This window comes from Myodes glareolus, chromosome 13 (genome assembly GCF_982192425.1).
Source record: "Myodes glareolus chromosome 13, mMyoGla1.1, whole genome shotgun sequence".
Classification (NCBI taxonomy): Eukaryota; Metazoa; Chordata; class Mammalia; order Rodentia; family Cricetidae; genus Myodes; species Myodes glareolus.
Window position 1 is genome coordinate 26,087,258 of NC_142038.1, and position 18,951 is coordinate 26,106,208.

The 18,951-nt window shown below is 45.6% G+C and overlaps 2 long non-coding RNA genes across 4 annotated transcripts; both read right to left on the reverse strand.

Moving 5' to 3' along the window:
• Positions 1–320: 320 nt before the first annotated feature.
• LOC146891712 (uncharacterized) lies at positions 321–3,942 on the reverse strand. 3 transcript variants are annotated; one of them, XR_015005332.2, is made up of 7 exons: positions 3,793–3,941; positions 2,819–3,109; positions 2,436–2,755; positions 1,849–2,041; positions 1,403–1,490; positions 1,068–1,235; positions 321–604 (listed from the first exon to the last, which is right to left on the reverse strand). It is a non-coding gene; the product is annotated as an uncharacterized LOC146891712 (long non-coding RNA). The 3 variants fall into 3 exon arrangements; XR_015734691.1 differs by having other exon boundaries at positions 1,849–2,004; positions 2,436–3,109; positions 3,793–3,942; XR_015734690.1 differs by having other exon boundaries at positions 2,436–3,109.
• Positions 3,943–7,824: 3,882 nt separating this feature from the next.
• On the reverse strand, positions 7,825–13,989 carry LOC146891714 (uncharacterized). The gene is made up of 2 exons (XR_015005334.2): positions 10,608–13,989; positions 7,825–9,483 (listed from the first exon to the last, which is right to left on the reverse strand). It is a non-coding gene; the product is annotated as an uncharacterized LOC146891714 (long non-coding RNA).
• Positions 13,990–18,951: the final 4,962 nt, after the last annotated feature.

The following is an 18,951-nucleotide window of genomic DNA, read 5'->3' on the forward strand; positions in this document are numbered from 1 at the left end:
TTCGCTCAGCTCCTGATGGCGTAGGGGGGACATGGAGGGCCATGTCACAAAGTCAGGCTCCCTTGGTGTGGGGGCGGTATCCCCTCATTTGCCGTAATTGTCTATCGCTATGACGTAAAGTGTCAGGCCATGACCTGTTTCAAGGCACCAGTGTGATGACACCAGTGGATGTGTAGCTCAGCAAAGAGGAAGTATCAGGTCGTCCCACGTCCAAAATTAGAGCTCTTGCCCATAAAATATCTAAAGCTAGAACATGAGACTGACTAACGTCTACTGATTCTTTTCTCATTGCTAGAATAAAGATACCTGACGAAAAGTAATTTGGGGGAGGCAGGGTTTATTTGGGCTTACAGTTTCAGGGGTAACACTAATCACGGCAGGCAAAGACGTGGCTGCAAGCATGCGCGGTAGCTGCGCTCTCTGACCCTGCAGTCTGGAAGTAGAGCACAGACTGGGCTGGGCTACACAACCTCAAAACCCACCCCCAGTGAACCACTTCCTCCAATGATGCTCCAGCTCCTAAAGGTTCCAGGGTCACAAAATAGCATCACCAGCTGAGGTCCAAATGTTACAACACACGGACTTGCAGGGGACATCTCACAAACTACAACATAAAGGAAACAGCACATGCTTTATGGTTGGCATTTGAAGAGGGCAAACATTTCTACTGCCACGATTCTGCCATGCTCTTTGAAGAGCAATAGGTATGATTTTAAATCTTGACTTTATGGTACATCTCAGACCTCTGGGTGCCTCATAACGCTCACGTCTAAACCAGAATTAATGCCTTCTTTAAAGGGAACCCAAGAAGACTCAGAAATAAGCTATGCATAAATATGTAAAGTACTTGGCAACCAGTTCTGCTTAAGAAATGTTTGTGCTCTCTCTTCCTCCCCCACACCCCACATATTTTTAAACCAAGAAAAGACTTCATAATGTCCCCTTTGGATGCCTTGTTAGGGAATGAGAGTCCCAAAGAGGTCAATAGCCATGCTCAACAAACTGCAGGCAGCTAGCTGGCCGAAAAGACACCAGGCACAAAAAGTTTGTCCTCTCCAAAGACCAACCTGGAGGTCAATCTGTGAGAGCCCAGACTGAAGATGGCATTTGCACCTGAGCAACGATATCATGGTTATTCTCCGTGCGAAGGTGTCATAGAAAAGCCCAGCAATGTCTTCTTGCAGCCGTGTAAGGTTCGGGATTGAGCTGGTCCTCCAGAAGGCACTTTCACCTCTCTGCAGCAAATGACGGAAACGTTTCAAGCTATGGGTCGGATCGTGGCTCTGCGTCCTCTTCCCTTCACACCAACTAATGTGTTTTTCATTTCTCTTGGCTGGCTTGATTTCCCACATGTTCTCCCAAGCTCTTCCTCCCAGTTCCCCCAGGGCTTCCCACAACAAACCTGCTCTGGCGTCCTCTCCGAGGAGGGGCTGCTGAAATACAGACCGGATATGTCTCTGGCTGTGTTTATCGGGCCCCAGCCCAGACTCCTGGGGATGAAGATGGCAGAAACAAAGAGCCTGAATAGGTCAGGTGGCCCAGTTCTTTCTACATGCCATCGCGAAAGCTTCCAGCCCCACAGCTCAGGGCTCATCAAGCTTTGTCATCTTCTCCTCAAAGCCCCTGCCAAAGACTTTCCTCTCTTTGCTTGTTTTCTTATTCTTAAAAACAGCAACAATAGTGGCTGTTACTATGGAACACGGCGTTTTGCAATAGGCCCTTTACCTGTGGCTTCCTGTTTAATCCCATTACAACCTACAAAGTAGGAGAGACCAAAATAGGCACATTGCAAAACTAGAATAGCCCAAGTCTGTTCACGCCAAGGGTTGGCAGGACTTTCCATCTCACCCTCGGTGTCTCACGTAAGTGAGGAGGCAGCGAGTTAACAGTAAGCCGGTGGCTCGCTTGCACTGTGCGGGCCCTACTTCTGTTCCTCTGCCGGCTTCCGTTCTTCACTCCTGTCTCACACTCCTCCTGGGCAAGCGTCCTTGCGTTTTGAGAGCCCTGAGAGTGAGTGAGCATGGGTAGCTTGTGGCTGAGCCTTGCAAAGCAAATAGGATTCATTAGAAGACCCAGTAAGAAAAGTGTTCTCGCTCTTCTTGGTTCCCCGCCCCCCGCAACACACACACACACACACACACACACACACTCACACACACACATTTAATCTGTACCATGAGATGCTGCTATCAAGTTTCTCCTTTTAGATATAGTTTCTCCAGATGAAATTATCTTCTTTCTAAGCAGAGCCTGTCTCAGTGGACGTTCTTCTGTCTAGCATTCTGCCCTACTATGTGCCTCTTACCACTTACTCTGATGGAATGTCACGCTCCCCCTTGTAAGGGACATTTCTTACTCACTTTAATTCACCCCTGCAGACCCCACTCCACCCCCATCCCATAATAACAACAGTTTCCATTTAATGAAGTACTTACTCTGTGTTAGGCGGCCTTCAGTACCTTATGTAATCTTATATTAACCTACTGAGACTAGTATCACTATTTCCATTCAAGTGACTTTCCACGAAGAATGCAGAAGGAAGACACAGTTCCGACATGGTTTTGTAAACGTCTCCGATTATCAGTCCAAGGTGTCTCATATTCTACGATATTCTTCCTAGCACAGCTCCTGGAAGAATGGGTCTTCCACAAGAGAATGTCAATCACTCCTCCCTTCTGAAGATTCAACAGGACTTAGGCACAAAGGGTAACCGCAAAGCCACCCATCCCATCCCTGCATTTCACTGATGAAAACACTGGAACCAAAGAGAGGAAAGCGCGTCAACCACCGCTTCCCCTCCCACCGGCCACCGCTCTACCTCTAATTTTCCTGAATGCTTTCCACAGAACAGGGATTGCTCAGTACTGGAAAGCATAGGAAGGAAGAGGGTGTGGATGCAGATGTATTTCATGCTACTTGATCACTCTGCATGGGACACCCAAGTTCCCTGAAGCTTTGCTTTCCTGAGGACTTGCGCGTAGATCAAATGCTGGCTTCCCCGTTCCCGTAAGTCAGCCTCCGGTAAGTGAGTCAGCTTGGCTCGTGGCTGGGAGTCTGTGCCATGTCTTTGTCTTGTGCTGGTTGCTGGTTGATTGCATGTGCCCAGGCTCTAGGATAAACACCATAGCACAGACATACGGTTGGTTACCGTTTAACCCACTGTTGACAATTCCTGCTAGCCTGCTTTCTGCCATGTAGGCTGTTGAGCGGCCTTCCTGGTTCCCACCCACAGGATGCCAGTAGCGTCCACTTTCCCTCAGGTAGAACATTTAAAAATGTTTCTAGAACATCCCCTGGAAGTGAATCGTCTCTAGTAGTTGATTTGTTCTTTACGCCCTTGTCATTTTGTGTCTGTTTGGAGTTAGAGAGATGAGTAAAAGGAGAACATTCAAAACTACAACTCAAATCTATGTTCCTACAGATCCCCAATCTGAGATTTCTAAATATTTTTATGGCTTCCATGTAGTGCATGTTTGCAATGTACCAAGCAGTAGCTAAAAGTTCTAACTCGTGGTAAAGCAATTCTCTATATGAACATTAGTCAGGATTCTCTAGAGAAAGAATCAACAAATGTATGCAATATAATGTGTATTATATATGTATATATATACATATATACAGACAGACAGATGCATATATATTTGTATTATATATAGAGAGATGTATATATGTATATAAAATAGATAATAGATGATATGTATATACATACATTGATACATAGATGATAGACACATACATACGCACATACATACTTAAATACATACATACATACATATATGCATACATACATACCAAGCTAGACGATAAATAAAGCAAACTCTTCACAATCTTTAAGGAAAGTTAGGAGGAATATGAAACCTCAGAACCAGGGAAGCCAAAGGGCTCAGAGCCCATGGAGAGTCACTAGTGTTAAGTCCAGAATCCCAAGGCCTAAGAATCCTCTGATATCCAAGCACAGGAGTAAGGAAACCACGCCCCTAGCACTTTTCCTTCTCCTCCTCCCTTTGCCCTTCTATTGGGCACCTGCCCCCTGCCACATGGACAGCAAGTATTTCCCACACAGTTTTCCAACTCATGCACCATCCCCTCTGAAGCACACCCGTGAATACATCAGAAGAGATGCCTGTCAGTTCTCTAGATATTTTTTGAAGCAGCGAAAATGACACCCGGATTTAATCATCACATCGATGCTCATAATCTGTGGCAGACAAGCAGGCTATTATTTCAGAGAAGATCGTTGTGTTTTTACTACTCATGGTTGGGTGAGGAACACTTGCCCTGGAGAGGGCACTCTGCCTTGCTTTGCCAACTGACCCACAAGTTAACCTTAGCCAGAAGCATCATTGCAGACTGCATTTGCTCACCTGTAGCAATGTGATGGTTAATTTGACTGGGTTGCGGTTGCCTAGATACACAGTCACGCATTTTCCTAGGAGTGCCTGGGAGAGCATCCTGAAAGGATGACTGTTTGTAGGCAAAGTAAAGACCAGCCTCCTGAGAGTAAAACATGTAACAAGTAACGGCAGAGGGTGTCAATCCTGCTCATTGCTCTTAGCCAGGTTTCTCAACTCTGGAAGCTCTTGCTGAGTTTGTTGTCCTCTCGGGTGTGAGAGGCAGAAGTAAAACTGGAGACATGTAGTGACATTTTTTGAAAATTATCTTCTGACCACTCCTACAACCAAAGACTGAAATTTTGGAAGACCTCAGAATAATTACTCATTTAAAACTATATGCATAACCCGCTGTCCTATCGCGTCCTCAGCCTGTTTAAATTCAGCCTGCACTGGAGAGAACAGAATAACCAACCTTACTACGCCTTCGACTGCCCATGCAATCAGGTTTCACAGCTTAAGCTAAATGTAGAGCTTTAATCTAAAGTTGTGTGTTCCTCCATTCCCTTGATCCAGAGTAATTTACACGCATGCTGTGGTCATCTTGTTCAAAGCTGCCAACAGGTTGGAATCAACCTTAAACAATAAAAATCTACCATTTATGTTGCAGGCCATGTGGATATAGTTGATACCGTCTGTTTGAAGTGTCAGTACCTACTCAGGGTCATTTAAGGTCAGTAAAGTGACTCCTTTTCTGGTAAAACTTTAGTAGAGATTTCTGTAAAGAACCTCTCATTCCTTCTCTGTGTCATATTTTCTGTGCTGTTCAATACATGCAGAGCAAAACCCATTGTTAGGAACAGTCCAACACAGGGACGGTCACAACCAACAGGCCCAGATTCAGACACAGAACAGATACAGGCAACAGAAACAGATGCATCAGACACATGTAACATACAGAGTAGAGACAGGCCAGTTACCACAAACTCCAGGCAGATGGAAGACCCAGGGAGAGAAGCGAAGAGTTCAACCTTGGGTTAGCTTTGGAACAAATTAGGCTGAAAGGAAGTTCATTGTTTGCTTTCTTTAGTGTGACTCTGATGCATTTTAGTGTTCTCCAAGGTTGTCTTTAACGCATTCACTAACACTGAGAACTTCTCCTCAATGTGAGGGCCCTCACCGACTGGTTAGCTCAGGATCAGGGATAACAGAGTTAGAAGAGGCCACTGTTATAATGTAACCTCATAAACATCACCTGACCACCACACAAATACAGTGAGTGTTCTGGAGGGGTGGGGTCTATTACTGGAGTATGGTCCTGGTCTGAGGAAGTCTGTCTTTGGAGTGCATTTTCAAGGTTCTATAAAGAGTGAAAGTAGGAAGTCATTTAAAGAACCCTGGTGGTAAGGGGGGCGCTACTGTAAACCTGTAAAAACTGCAGAAAAGGACGGGAACTTGGAAATCGCATCTAGAGAGGATTCAGTGACCGTCATGGAAATCACAGGACCTAATCCAACCCCATCTCTCATTTTCATGGAGGAGAAAACAACTGTGGGGAAGCTACTTCTTCAACTAGAGGATTACCTGAGATAGAAACTAATGACATGATCACTCCCTGGTAGGGTTGAGAGGAAGGCTTTTGTTATAGATATGAGAGAGAGAGAGTAGCCAAAGCCAACTGGGGGAGTCCAGAGCAAAGAGAGAAAGTAGTAGATTGAACATGGCCAGCAGGCTGGACCAGGTTCAGGAGGGAGGCAGGGAGCTGGGGCGGCAGGGGTGAGAGTTGAAGACAAAGAGAGGACCAAGAGAATGCATAGAAAACTAGCAGAACCCTAAGGAGAAATGAGCAGCTAGGGAGATGGAAACCCATGAGCTGGAGAAGTTTAGGGTGAGGGGGGAAGTGAGAAAAGCAAGGTACTTTTGATATGGAGGGAAGCTATAGGCCAGCATGCACTTTGGTGTGCTAATAGTCACCACCGATAGCCATTTGTCCCTTCTGCCCATAATAAGTGAAATGGCTCCCTTGGTGGAGAGGGACTGGCTTCCCAAGTTTCTGAAGAATTTGTGGAAATGGAGTTTCCTTTGGACCTGCCTGACACCTAGGTGCCATGAGAGACCAGGCTGCCTGTCCTGGTACTCTTCACTAGTGAAGGCTGCCTGAAATTGCCTAGGCCTCCAAGAAGTCTCTCAACTCCTGGGGTTTCAAAGTTCTGGCTTGCTCCTGACCATCACACTTCTTCTCTTAAAAAAAAATTCTCAAAGAGGCTCTCTAAAGTCTGTGTGTACACTGGAAACCAAATGTTGAGTCAAAACTGATACTCAAGAAAGAGGAATCGGTGGGGCCAAGACGATGGCCAAGCCTGCCGACCTGGTTTGATCCCTGTGCCCCACATGATAGACCCACAGGTTGTCCTCTGATCTCCAAGCAAGCACTATGGAATGCTTAACCCATCCCATTCCACCCTATAGACGCTCAAGCCTGCCTCTCTGTGTCTGTCTGTCTGTGTACGTATGTGTGTGTGCACATAATAATAATAAGTAAATAGCTTTAGAAGGAAGGAAAGTAAGGAGGAGAGATAAGGTTGGGGGTGTAGGTCAGTTGTGCCTGCTGATAGGCACAAGGCCTTGGGGTCAGTCCCATCACTGTGTAGACACTGGGTTATAGCTTTCTAATGCCAGCACTTGAGGGGTGTAGGCAAGAGGGTCAGTTTATAGATATCCTGGGCCACAGAGGAAATTTGAACCAGCCTGATATACGTGAGACCCCGTAAGGAAAAAGAGAAAGGAAAAAGGAAGAGGAGATGGGAGGAGGAAGAGGAGGGAAAACAAGGAAAGAGAGGAAATTATGGCAAGCTCACATGTCCTCATACTCAGCTTTAGCCAGGAAAATTAAAACAACTCAGGGCCATTCGGGCAGATGGTCACTCACATCTAGAGCTAGCCCACAGGTCAGCTTTGTTTGGCCATACAATATTTCTAAATCTTTTTTTATTGCTGCTGTTTAAGAGTCAGGTTTCATATGTACCAAATTCCCTAGAGCTACTGCGCTCTGACCACCTGCCCACTCTTCCTGATTCCTGAAGTGACAGGTGGCATTTGTCGCCTAGGGTCCTGCAGAATGGCAGCCTGTGTGCCCTGCCCTGCCCTGTCCTGCCCTGCCCTGCCCTGCCCCATAATAGCCTTTAAAAGATCTGTAAATAACAACCTTGGGGTGACCGTGAATTCTTCTGCCGGCATGGCAGTACCAGGTCTGTCAGCTGTTGGTTGCTCCAGTGGACCGTAGCCTCCTCCCTTTTCTACTGCCCTCTTTCTGGACACAAGTCTCTATGTCCACCTTGCTTCAGAAGGGATGCATTTAGAACCAAGCACAGTGCTCCCCAGATACACTCCTCCATATAGAAGATTGAAAGACAGCTTTCATATTTATGTACCAACATTCTCTATTTGGCATCTAGACCCACCAAGCAAAGGGACAACCCAAATGAAAAGAGGCTCCATAGCAGATGAAATTTATTCTTTCCCTTGAAAACAGCAAAGCAGAATAGACTCCAGAGAAAACAGAACATTATTCCCGAGACTATACACAGGCAGATCTCTAACAATGTGAGAGGAATGACAAGCATCTTAAGATTGTTTTCTGTTTATAAATGTAAGCGGAGAGAAGAGTCTGAGGAATCTACTTATAAAATTCTTATAAAATGATGCCAATATAACAGCTGGATGGAGTTAGAGCCTGTTTTATCTGTTTCCAAAGTTAAACCAGGTGTGGGGGGGGTACATGTGTGCTGTGTGTATGTGTGTGTTTATGTGCATCTGTAGATGTGTGTATGTGTTTATGTACATGCATATGTGTGTATATGTGTTTGTGATGTGTGTATGTGTGTGTGTGTGTGTGTATATGCTTTTCTCCTATGAGATTAAACCCTCACAAGGAGAAAGCAAGACCAGCAAGAGTGTCATAGAGAACTCTGGTTTAGAATCGGAAAGCCCTGGGGACTTTCTCCTTCTGCCTCTGGCTATTGGCAGCTCTTGGCGAGATCAAGAACCACTAAAGTCCTTGTTGTGCAATGGAATTATTTAATTAGTTTCCACTAACTAGGGCAGTGCATCCAAAACAAGTGTCCTTCGTGAGCTGCCTCAGTGACCCCCAAATCTATTGATAGTTCAGTGTTCCTCTGCAACTGCCTTAGTCATTTTAAGTTAAACTTGTGCCAAGCAGAAACACTTGCAAAAGTATATGTATAGTGCGTTCATTATAACTTTAGTATACATTGAAATAAATTAATTAAAAGCTGTTTTTGTCACGTAGTACCTAATGTCAATTTTACACATTTTTATATTTGTACTTCTCTCCTTAGACATACTACACTTTAGGTTCACTGATGGCCTTCTTGAAGCCCTTAAAATTGCATTCTAAATTATATGTATATACTTAAGGGACACCTAAATGCTTAATATATAAATTCCCAAATTCCTAAATGTGTATACCAATTCCTTGTGATTCTCAGTGGTCCACTGCATACGTTAAGAAGCTGCGAGCCATTGATTTCAGTGGGGTCTCAAGGAACGCATCAGGCCCATTGGGGGAAGCAAAATTGAACAAAAAGGACTGCAGCTTATAAACACCCCACCTAAAACTCCCCTTTTTTAGGGGAAAATTTTCTCCCATATCCTTTTTTAAATGTGGCTAAGGACATGCTGTTCACGTGCTTCATGGGTGAGAATAGAGAGGACCACTCTTGGACCGAGCCTGGGAATTCAACAAGGCGCAGGCTAATCTTGGCTCCATCTTTGTCCCAGACAAGATTGTCTTTGACGCATTGGAATGGCAGTGCCCTGGGGAAAGGAGAGAGATTTTACTTCAAGTGACCTCTAGAATACTTGGCAAACACCCCCAATACCACACTCCAACAAAGCACAGCTTGGGCAGCTCCATTCCTTTCTTTTTCCGAGGATTCGGAAGTTCAGCTCCACAGGACTATTGCAGAAAGAATTACAACGAACATCTCCATCCGGAACGTCTTTGTCGAGTGGACCTTCCTGCTGTGTCTCCACCTGCCTGCTTGGCAGCTTCCCGAATTTCCATGTGTTCAGTCTGAATTGTTAACAGTGGCTCCATTGGCCTGCCTATAGGAAAAGACCACCTCTGGCCCTAGAAGGAATAACGAAAAGAATGCAATAGACAGATCCCATACAAGCCTTGATCTTGCCCTACAATAATTTCCTAAGAATGGTCAGAGCTATCCCCAGAACCCAACCCAGAGAGGGGTAACCAGTGAATACTGAACGAATGTTTAATAAATGTATATCAGCCACTGATCAAGTCACTTAAGCAAGCCGTTTGTGGGGGTAGGACTGGCAACCAAGGAAAGCTTCCGAGGGCGGGTAACAGGGAAGGAAACTATGGTCAAGTATAATTTTTACAACATAGAAAGCTATGCCATCATGTGATGGAACACAGAGTCCTGGAGTTTGGCAGCAGATGGTGTGTGAATGAATTCGGACACTGTCATGTGCTAGGTTTGCCTCTGAAGACTTCCAGGCCCGAGCTGTTTTGCCTATGAAATAAGAGTAATAATAGAACATACCTGTGGGTATCAAATGGAAAAAGTACATAGAGCATAAAGCTCAAAGCAACTGTCCCTGTTCTTTGGGATAGCTGTCACCATCAGCATCTAAGAAAGTGGGGACGATAGGAAGAAAGTTGAGAAGGCAGAGTCAGTTTGATACTGATTCCCACTGTGATCAGCTCACTGAAGTGGCTGCCAGGGAGACTTGCACTCTTATTGGCCGACTTCAGCGTGGCACTGCAGACATCCCTTAGCTGCCTTGATTCTCATCAGCAGGGTTCCCTGTGGTCTGGTTCAGCTTCTCTAACCACAAAGGAACAGAGGCTACAGATGCGGATACGACTGTCCTTGCATCTGCAGGCCCAGGAACTGGCTTCTTCTCTTGGCTCCATTTCCTCTATGGAGAGCTAGACAAAGAGGCCCTGCAGCTCCAATCAAGTGTCTAATCAAAAACAAAGGAGGAGGCAGGATGCAGGAGGAGTAACAGACCAACTAGAACTGTTGGTGAACATATGCTTCTAGGTGGAGCTCGCTCATCTGAACATCTCTGGCACAGGCACCCCCCAGTCGTAGGTTCTGGTAGGTACGTACATTCCTCTCATGGTTATCACCACTATGTCAGTCAGAATCTGCAACTCTACAGCTTCTTCATTGCCTGTACTACCACCTGATAGTGCTAAGGCAGTTCTTGTCATGTTATCAATACCTGGTATTTGCCAGATGTTGGGGGAAATGCATGATGAGACATGCCCGATCCATCCTTGTCCGATGGTGTAAGCGTGCCTCTCTGGCTGGGGATGGGGACGCAGGTGACAAGACAGGGAGAGGATTTTGTTCAGGGAAGTCTCCTTTGAGAATGCACCTGAGCACCACCTCAGAAACTGGAGTGAACTTTCCCAGGAAAGGCTGAACCCCAGAGCATTGCAAAGCACAGAAGCCAGGGGTTGAGACATGGAAAACACAGAGAGCATTTGAGAACTGGTGGTGCAGCTCCCACTGGCTGGAGATCTGGAAATGTAAAGGGGAATTCCAAGTTCCCGTGATGGGAGAAGCTTCCGGGAGTCACTGAGTTCTGAAGGCCATGCCCAGGAGCTCTGCTGCCTGCATTAGCATTTACAGAGTCAGTGAGTACTGTGATCTACCTAGCTCTTTCAGAGGAACACTTCCATGACCGAACCAGGAGATCTGGGGTAGGTGGGAGGCGGAGAACTGACGCCATATCATGGCGCAAGAATAAACAGCCCAAAGCATCCTTCCCTAGTACCTTAAATCCACAGGCAGGCAAGAGCCAGAGGTGAGGTCATTATGGCCACACAGTTGAATGAAAGCTGGAGGAAATGCCACTGCCTGCAGCAGGAGTAGAGAGGTCAGGAACGGGAGGAGCAGGGGAGACTAGGTACACAAGGAAAATTACATAAAGCCTGACCTTGTTGGGACTCAGATTTCCCACTTATGGACATGCGAGAGGCAAAGTCCCAGGGACACCTGGAAACACAAGCTTCGGTGCCAAATGTGAATGAGTGAGTGCTGGAGAGCTTCTCAGAGTCCCATTCGTGGATGCCATCCCCATGGAAGGATTCCCAAGGCCTGGGAATCCCATGGTTTCCAAAGTTGTATAAACTGCCTTTTATTGTGTGTATATGAGTGCCTCTGGGCAGCTCTCAGCTCACTAAAGCCTCTGCTTTCCCATCTGTAGAATAGGAATGAGAGCATATATGTGTGTTGTGTGTATGTGTGTGTGTTTGTATCATAAAGCCTTTGTGAGGCATAGCATCCTGTGTGTGACATCCTCAGCGTGTTATCTACAGTACAAAGAACTCAATATGTAGTATAAGTTATTAGCAATATGTTGTTACTTAGGACTGTGGTTAAAGAAAGAGAATTACAGATCAATCTTACCCATGAACATTAGTAAAAAAAAAACACTCAATAAAATACTGACAAACTGAATTCAAGATCACATTAGAAAAATCATTCACCATAATCAAGTAGCCTTTATCCCAGAGATGCAGAATGGTTTAACATACAAAAATCTGTCAATGTAATCCATCATATAAACAAACTGGGGGGAAAAAGCCCACAAGATCATCTCATTAGATGTTGAAAAAGCCTTCGACAAAATGCAACACCTCTTCCTAATAAAGGTCTTAGAGAGAGAGGGGATAAAAAAAAACATACCTAAATATAATAAATGTAATATACAATAAGTTAACAGTCAACATCAAACTAAAATGGAGAGAAACTCAAAGAGATCCCACTGAAATCAGGAACAAGACACTGAGAGAAACAATTAATAAATGGAACCTCCTGAAACTGAGACGCTCTGTAGAACAAAGGACATGTTCAACAAGACAAAACGACAGTCAATAGAATGGGAAAAGATCTTTATCAATCTTTATCATTGGACAAAGGACTGATCTCCAAAATATACAAATAACTCAAGAAATTGGTCATCAAAAGAACAAATAATTCAATTAAAAAAATGGGATACAGACCAAAACAGAGAACTCTCAACAGATGAGTCTAAAATGACTGAAAGACACTTAAGGAAATGCTCAATATCCTTAGTAATTAGAGAAATGCAAATCAAAACAACTCTGAGATTTCATCTTACACCTCTACTAATGGACAAGATCAAAAACACTGATGACAGTTTATGCTGGAAAGGTTGTGGGTTAAAGAGAACCCTCCTACATTGCTGGTGGGAGTGCAAACCGGTATAGCCACTTTGGAAATCAGTATGGCAACTTCTCAAAAAATTGGGAAACAACATTCCTCATGACCAAGCAGTATCACTTTTGGGTATATATCCAAAGGATGCTCAATCAAACTACAAGGACATGTACTCAACTATGTTCATAGTAGCACTGTTTATCATAGTCACAACCTAAATGTCCCTCGACCAAAAGATGTATAAAGAAGATGTAGAACATTTACACAATGGAGTACTACACTGTGAAAAAAAAATAATGACATCCTAAAATTTGCAGGCAAATGGATGGATCTAGAAAACATCATATTGGGTAAAGTAACCCCAACCCAGAAAGACAAATATCATATGTACTCACTCATAAGTGGCTTTTAGACATAAAGCAAAGAAAAACCAGCCTACAATTTATTGTTCTTTAAAAAAAAAAATGATGATGGGATGCCCCGGGCGGCTCACAGTGCAGCTTCTTGTCCAACAAGGATGGCTGTGGGTCCCTGCAAGATCTCCAGGGTGGCAGCGCCATGCGACCGGGGGAGTCAGGCGGGTGGTTACAGCGGATAAAAGGCTCAGAGGACATAGTATTACTTAAAGAAGAGGGAGACATTTATTGCTTAAAGAAGAGGAAAACAGAGAGACATAAGAAAAACATAGAGAAGAACAAAGACACAGGTACACACAACAAGAGACAAACACAAGAGAGAGAGAAGATGGCGATGGGGGAGGTCAGAAGTGGCTGGGGTGGGCGTGGTTAGTCCTTAAAGTGACCGCAAAGGAATAACACAATTCACAATCCCAGAGACAACAAGAGGATCCTAAGAGAGACATACATGAATCTAATCTATATGGGAAGTAGAAGAAGACAAGATCTCCTGAGTAAATTGGAAGCATGGGGACCATGGGAGAGGGTAGGAGGGGAGGGAGGAGAAAGGGAAGAGAGCAGAGAAAAATATATAGCTCAATAAAAACAATTAAAAATGTGAAAAAAGATGGAGGTTAAAATTATGAATACTTACAGACGCCCAGGGGAAAGTGGAGTAGCATGGCCCATTTTCCACCAAGAAGCAACACCAGCTGTTCACATTCTGCAAATTACTGGCACAAACGAACGGGCCACACCTTGCAATTTTCAAAAGAAAACAGGAATGTGGATTTTTTTTTTTTTTTGAGGATGAAATTCCAATTTTGTAAGTGTTAACTCTGGATTTAAATTACAAAGAAATGTGGGCCAAATGGAAGAGATCTGGGGAGTGGTGCCTGAGGCCAGCATGGTGGAATCCAGTTGGAGGCAAGCTTTCAGTTCGAGGAAGCAGCCTGGTGTCTCAGGTGCCTTTGGAAGATAGAGCCCCCTGGGTCTGGGGGTTAGAAAGTCTGGCCTTGGTGGTGGCGAAGGAACAGTGGGGTTGGGGGCTAATGTTTCAAAAGGGTCCAAAGCCAGATGAACTGGGCTGCAGCATGGGGAAGCTTTAAGTACCCATAGGTATTTACCTCCTATGCAGAAAGACAAACAAGAGAAGTGGGAAGTCTTGCAGAGACAGAAACCAATCATCTGGCCTAACTAGTTAATCCACTTCTGGCATTAAGGATGGAAGTTAAAACAGAATAAGCTGCAGAGTGGGGGACTAGATGAAGGACTGGCCCGAATATGTGTCTGCCACCCCAGCCTCTAGCCTGTTGCTCCCCAGGATCACAGGGCCAGAATCTGAATCCACACCTCTGAGTTCTAGAAAAGAGCACAAGCTAGCCTGAGTGTTAATCAATCTGGACAGGCAGCAGGTGCAGAGCTTCCTGGCAAGGGGTAGCTAGGCATTCCAGGACTTAGGTCTCAAAGACAGGAAGGTCAGCAATGCCCAGCAAGGACTGAGAAACCGTGCTGCTGCCTAGTGGGTGTGACACTGGGAAGCAGGAAGGAGAGCCTGTTGTCTTCCTTCCTTGCTAGGAAATGTAAATGCCCCATTGCTCTCTCTCCCTCTGCATGCCTGCATTCTGTGGCTTTGTGATGCACAGCATTTCAGGAAAAGACTTTCCTCAGCCCTTTCTCAGCAGCAGAACTTTTCTTTTAAAATGATATCTTGCCCTAAACCCCAACATGTGGACTATAGTTTGTAAATAAGTGATTTGCATATTCTTTAGCGAGCATGAATCATTGCTTTGGGTGGTACCATTTTTTTTTTAATTTTTATTGTAAAGCCCTCAGATGTGCCTAGTGGGAAACCAGCGTCCTTGGAAGGTTGCTATGGAAACCACTGACATAGTCCACTCTTTCTGTGGACTGGGATTCTCGGTAATGAGGAATCGCCACCCGCCCTCCCAATTTGAGAAACACACAGTCGAAGCATCTCTCAGCATGTTATTGGCAGCTGTGAAAGGGTGGTATCTTGCCTGTTAGAGAAAGAGCAATGGTGCATGAAATCTGACGGCCTCGTGTTCACCTGGGCTCTGGAGACTGTTAGCCCTATGACAGGAGCCAGCATTCTCTATGTGACACTGAATAGATTCTTCTAGCTCGCAAGCCTTCATCAGCCAATCCTGGTTGTCACTCCCCTTGAAGAGCTTCAGAGGAAATGGTGCTGTTTCCAAAGATAGGTGAGGTTCTAGACAGAGCCCAAACTGAGTAGAGAAGACCAAGCTGTCACAGATCATGCTCCATTCCCTGCGTGATTCAGGAAGGGTCCTTCCTCTTCTTGGATGGCAGTCTCTCAAGCCATATAAGAGAAATGTTACATCCCACAACCAAAGCCCAAAACTTCTGTCTTTATGGTGTATGGCCAGATACTGTAAGAATTTTGTAAGAATTCCTGGGGACGAAGGGACGATTAAAAACCATCCGTCTGCAGAATGAAACGCCATGGAGGCCCCAACCTCGAACCCGTTTAGTCTTAGCGGCTGGATCTTTTCTTCTGCATCTTCATCTTCTCGGCTCCAGCATCCATTGCTGCCCCCTCTGATCATGCTAGTGTAGCCCTCGCCTTCTTTCATGACTTTCCAAAATGAAAGGCTTGGTTGGTTCCAGCAGCGACCATTCACGGCACAGTGTTACTGCTGGCTAGAGTATTCCCACCTCCCAGGCTGTCTGCCAGCCCATAGCTAGCTGTCTCTAGGTCTAGTGATCACTAGTCAGTGCTGCCAAGAGTGCAGACGTCAGCACTTTCTACAGATAGGATGCAGCAGAGTGGGCTCTTTGCGTGGCTTCCTTGATATGACTGCAGGGGTGAGAAAACCAAAATGGCCAATAAGATAGAGGATCCGTGAGTTTTAGGGACAAATGCTACAGAAGAACATCCTTTGTCCTCTCTGATCGGGGACAAATGTTAGGCACGGGGAGCACCCTAGTCAGAGGGCCTGCAGACCATTAGCCCGGTTCTACCTTCTCTGTGACATTCCTGTCTTTCAGTAAGAGTCATTATAACAATAATGCCTCCCGAAGGGGGTTGGGAGGGTTCAGCAAAATTCCAAGCGTAGAGCCTTTAGCAAGAGGCCTGGCACGAGCGAGCGAAGGATAATATTTAGTTTAAAAGGGAGAAAAGAAACCTACAGAGAGTTCTCCTTCTCAGAAAATGTCCTCGGAGAAGAACAGAACAACATTGCAAGAGGAAATTCAAGTTCTGGGGAAACATGAGATGTTAGTGTTGTTCTCTGCGTATATGAAATAGATGTGGATTGAGGCGGGCCGGGGGGGGGGGGGGGGGGGGGGGGGGGGAGGGGGGCGGGGGCGGGTAGCAGCAGCAGCACCGGTGAGAGGAGCACCAAGGTATGGGTCCCACTCTGTTGCTTCTGTGGCTGATGCTGCAGCAGCAAGCCAAGAAGCAGAATTCAACCAACTGACCCAGATTCAAGAAAGACTGGAGATTTGGGCAGTTTTTTTGCTTCATTAAGTAAATGTGTATACCATTCAGCAGCAGTACCAGTGAAGGCAGCTAGAGTAAGGAGTGTTAGCCGGGCTCAGTCCTGTTCAGTCCATGGAAGAGGCCCCCAGTGTCAAACAGGTAGAAGCCAGTCTTAGCCTGTCATCTGTTTTTAAGGGCGATAATTCTGATCAATGTTTCTCCCCTAAACAATCCATTATTACCCTCCCCACCCCCCCTCAAGGCCTCTATTAAATAACTCCTCATATCTCTGCTTCTTACCCTGGCCATCTCTGAGCCCATCCCACCCTAGCCTGGCCCATCACACCCTTCATTCAATCTGGCCCTAGTCTTTTGTTGCGTGTAGACTGTCACCCTATCATCTGCCCCCTAAAGGAATGCTCACCTTCAACAAAGCAAAGGGTCTTTTGCTTTACTCATTGCTGAACCCGCCCCCCCCTCTGGCCTCCAGTTAGTTTATTTGCTTGTTTGTTTGTTGAGAGTGACTCTCGGGTAGCTGAGGCTGGCCTTGAACTTGCTTAGTAGCCAAGGATAACCTTGAACTTCTGATCTTCCTGTCTCTACCTTCCCAGAGCTGAGAACACTAGCATATACCCCCATACCCAGTTCAGGCACCACTGGTAATCAAACCCAGGGCCTTTCCTAGGCTGAGTATGTACTCTATCAAAACATCCTATCCCCAGCCTGAATCCTCAGCTTTTAAGACAGAGCCTCAACATAGCAGGTTCTAAGCAAGTGTTTCTGGATAAAAAGAGAGGGAGGATTTCCTTTGTCCTGACTAGCAAAACCTTTAGTCAAAAAGTTAATTACTCCTGGTGAAAATCCAGACTGAAGTAATGCTGCTGCCGAGGAAAGGAGCTGGAAAAGCGAGCTGTCCTCAATTCCTGCTGACGTTTCCTGCGCAGCATCCCCTAAGGAAGAGCATTGGGTTCCTCCCTGGACAAGCGAACCCTGGAGAACCGGGAGTTGAGAGTACAGCTTCCTTTCTATGGCAGTCTCTGCCCCATACAGAAGCTCCCCGTTTATTCAGGGCCCCACACAGTTCCCATGTACAGCTTCTTTGCCACCCGAAACATTGAGGAACTGTCCTGAAACCACCCTCCCTTCCTCTGTACCCAGGAAGTACATGACTTCAGGAACTGTCAGTTGTCCAAGGAATATAAACAAAGAACAAGGGTGCAATCGGCTCTTGGAAAAGGAAGGAATCCCAACCTGGACTGGACCGGACGCAGCACCCACTTGGAACTAAAGCAGATGAACCACCACCATAATCCTTGAGGAAGGGTCCTATGAAAGGGAGGCTATGCCCTACAGCTTCTCAGACTCGATGCCAGGTTAAGGCAGAGCCAATGTTCCCAGAGGCTGAACTCTTGAAAAACAGCCCTGGTTGCCAGCTGTGCCTTGGGGTACTCTGGTTGATCTGACAAAAGACTTCAGGCTGGGAGTCTTAGGTGTCTTTTCCCAGTGCTGTGAATGGAACACCTAGGGGCCCGGGCCAACTGGACATGACTTGCAAGTTCCTTCCCCTCTGCAGGGCTCAGTGTCTCATTCCACAAATGAGGACTGTATTTGAGATGTTGCTGAATTTGTTTGTTGTTTCCTCCTTTGTTCCTTCAGTCTCAGTTTTCTACACACACGCGCACACACACACACACACACACACACACACACACACACACTGCACAAGTGCCCCTTTCCTGATGACAGTGTTCTCCTGACTGAAGAACTTCACCCCTATGCAGAGAGCAGGGGATATGGGTCTCAGGCAAAGGCTAAGGGAGGCTCTTAGGTAGTACAGTGCATGGACACACAAACACACCATGCACACGCGCGCGCACACACACACACACACACAAACACAGCAAATACATGCACCTCTTGTTTCTATCACCTGTTCTGCTAGGCACTGCCCCATAGCCTGTGACAGTATGACATCATGAGGGGAACTTCCAAGAAAGGTTCTAAACCTTCGGTGTGGGACAGACGCTGGAGCTATAGGGTGATGTTTATCTGAAGAGTCGCACCACTCTGACTACACATTAATGGAAATACAAACTTTAGAGGCTGCCTCAGAGAACACTCAGAAGAACCAAATAGGAAAGACGATCTGATGGAGACACATGACTTTCCACTTAAACCCTTAATTTCAAGACTCAGCCCTATGTTGAAGACAGGACAAGCATAAAACCATGTTATATTCCTCAGTGTCTCAAATTGGGAAATTTTTCATAACACTATGCTAATATTGTTAACACCATTAGCTTATTTTTGTTGTTTTCAAATGAATTCACAGCTTAGTTATTAAATTTTTCTTTTGGTCTCTTATCTGACATCACTAAGGTATAACCAACAAAAATTGTTTACAGCCCTCATATGAGAGGAGAGAGCATTCAACATTCAGCTTTTTGAGTCTGGGTAACCTCACTCAGTGTAACTTTTTCCCCTAGTTTTATCCATTTAGCTACAAATTTCATCAC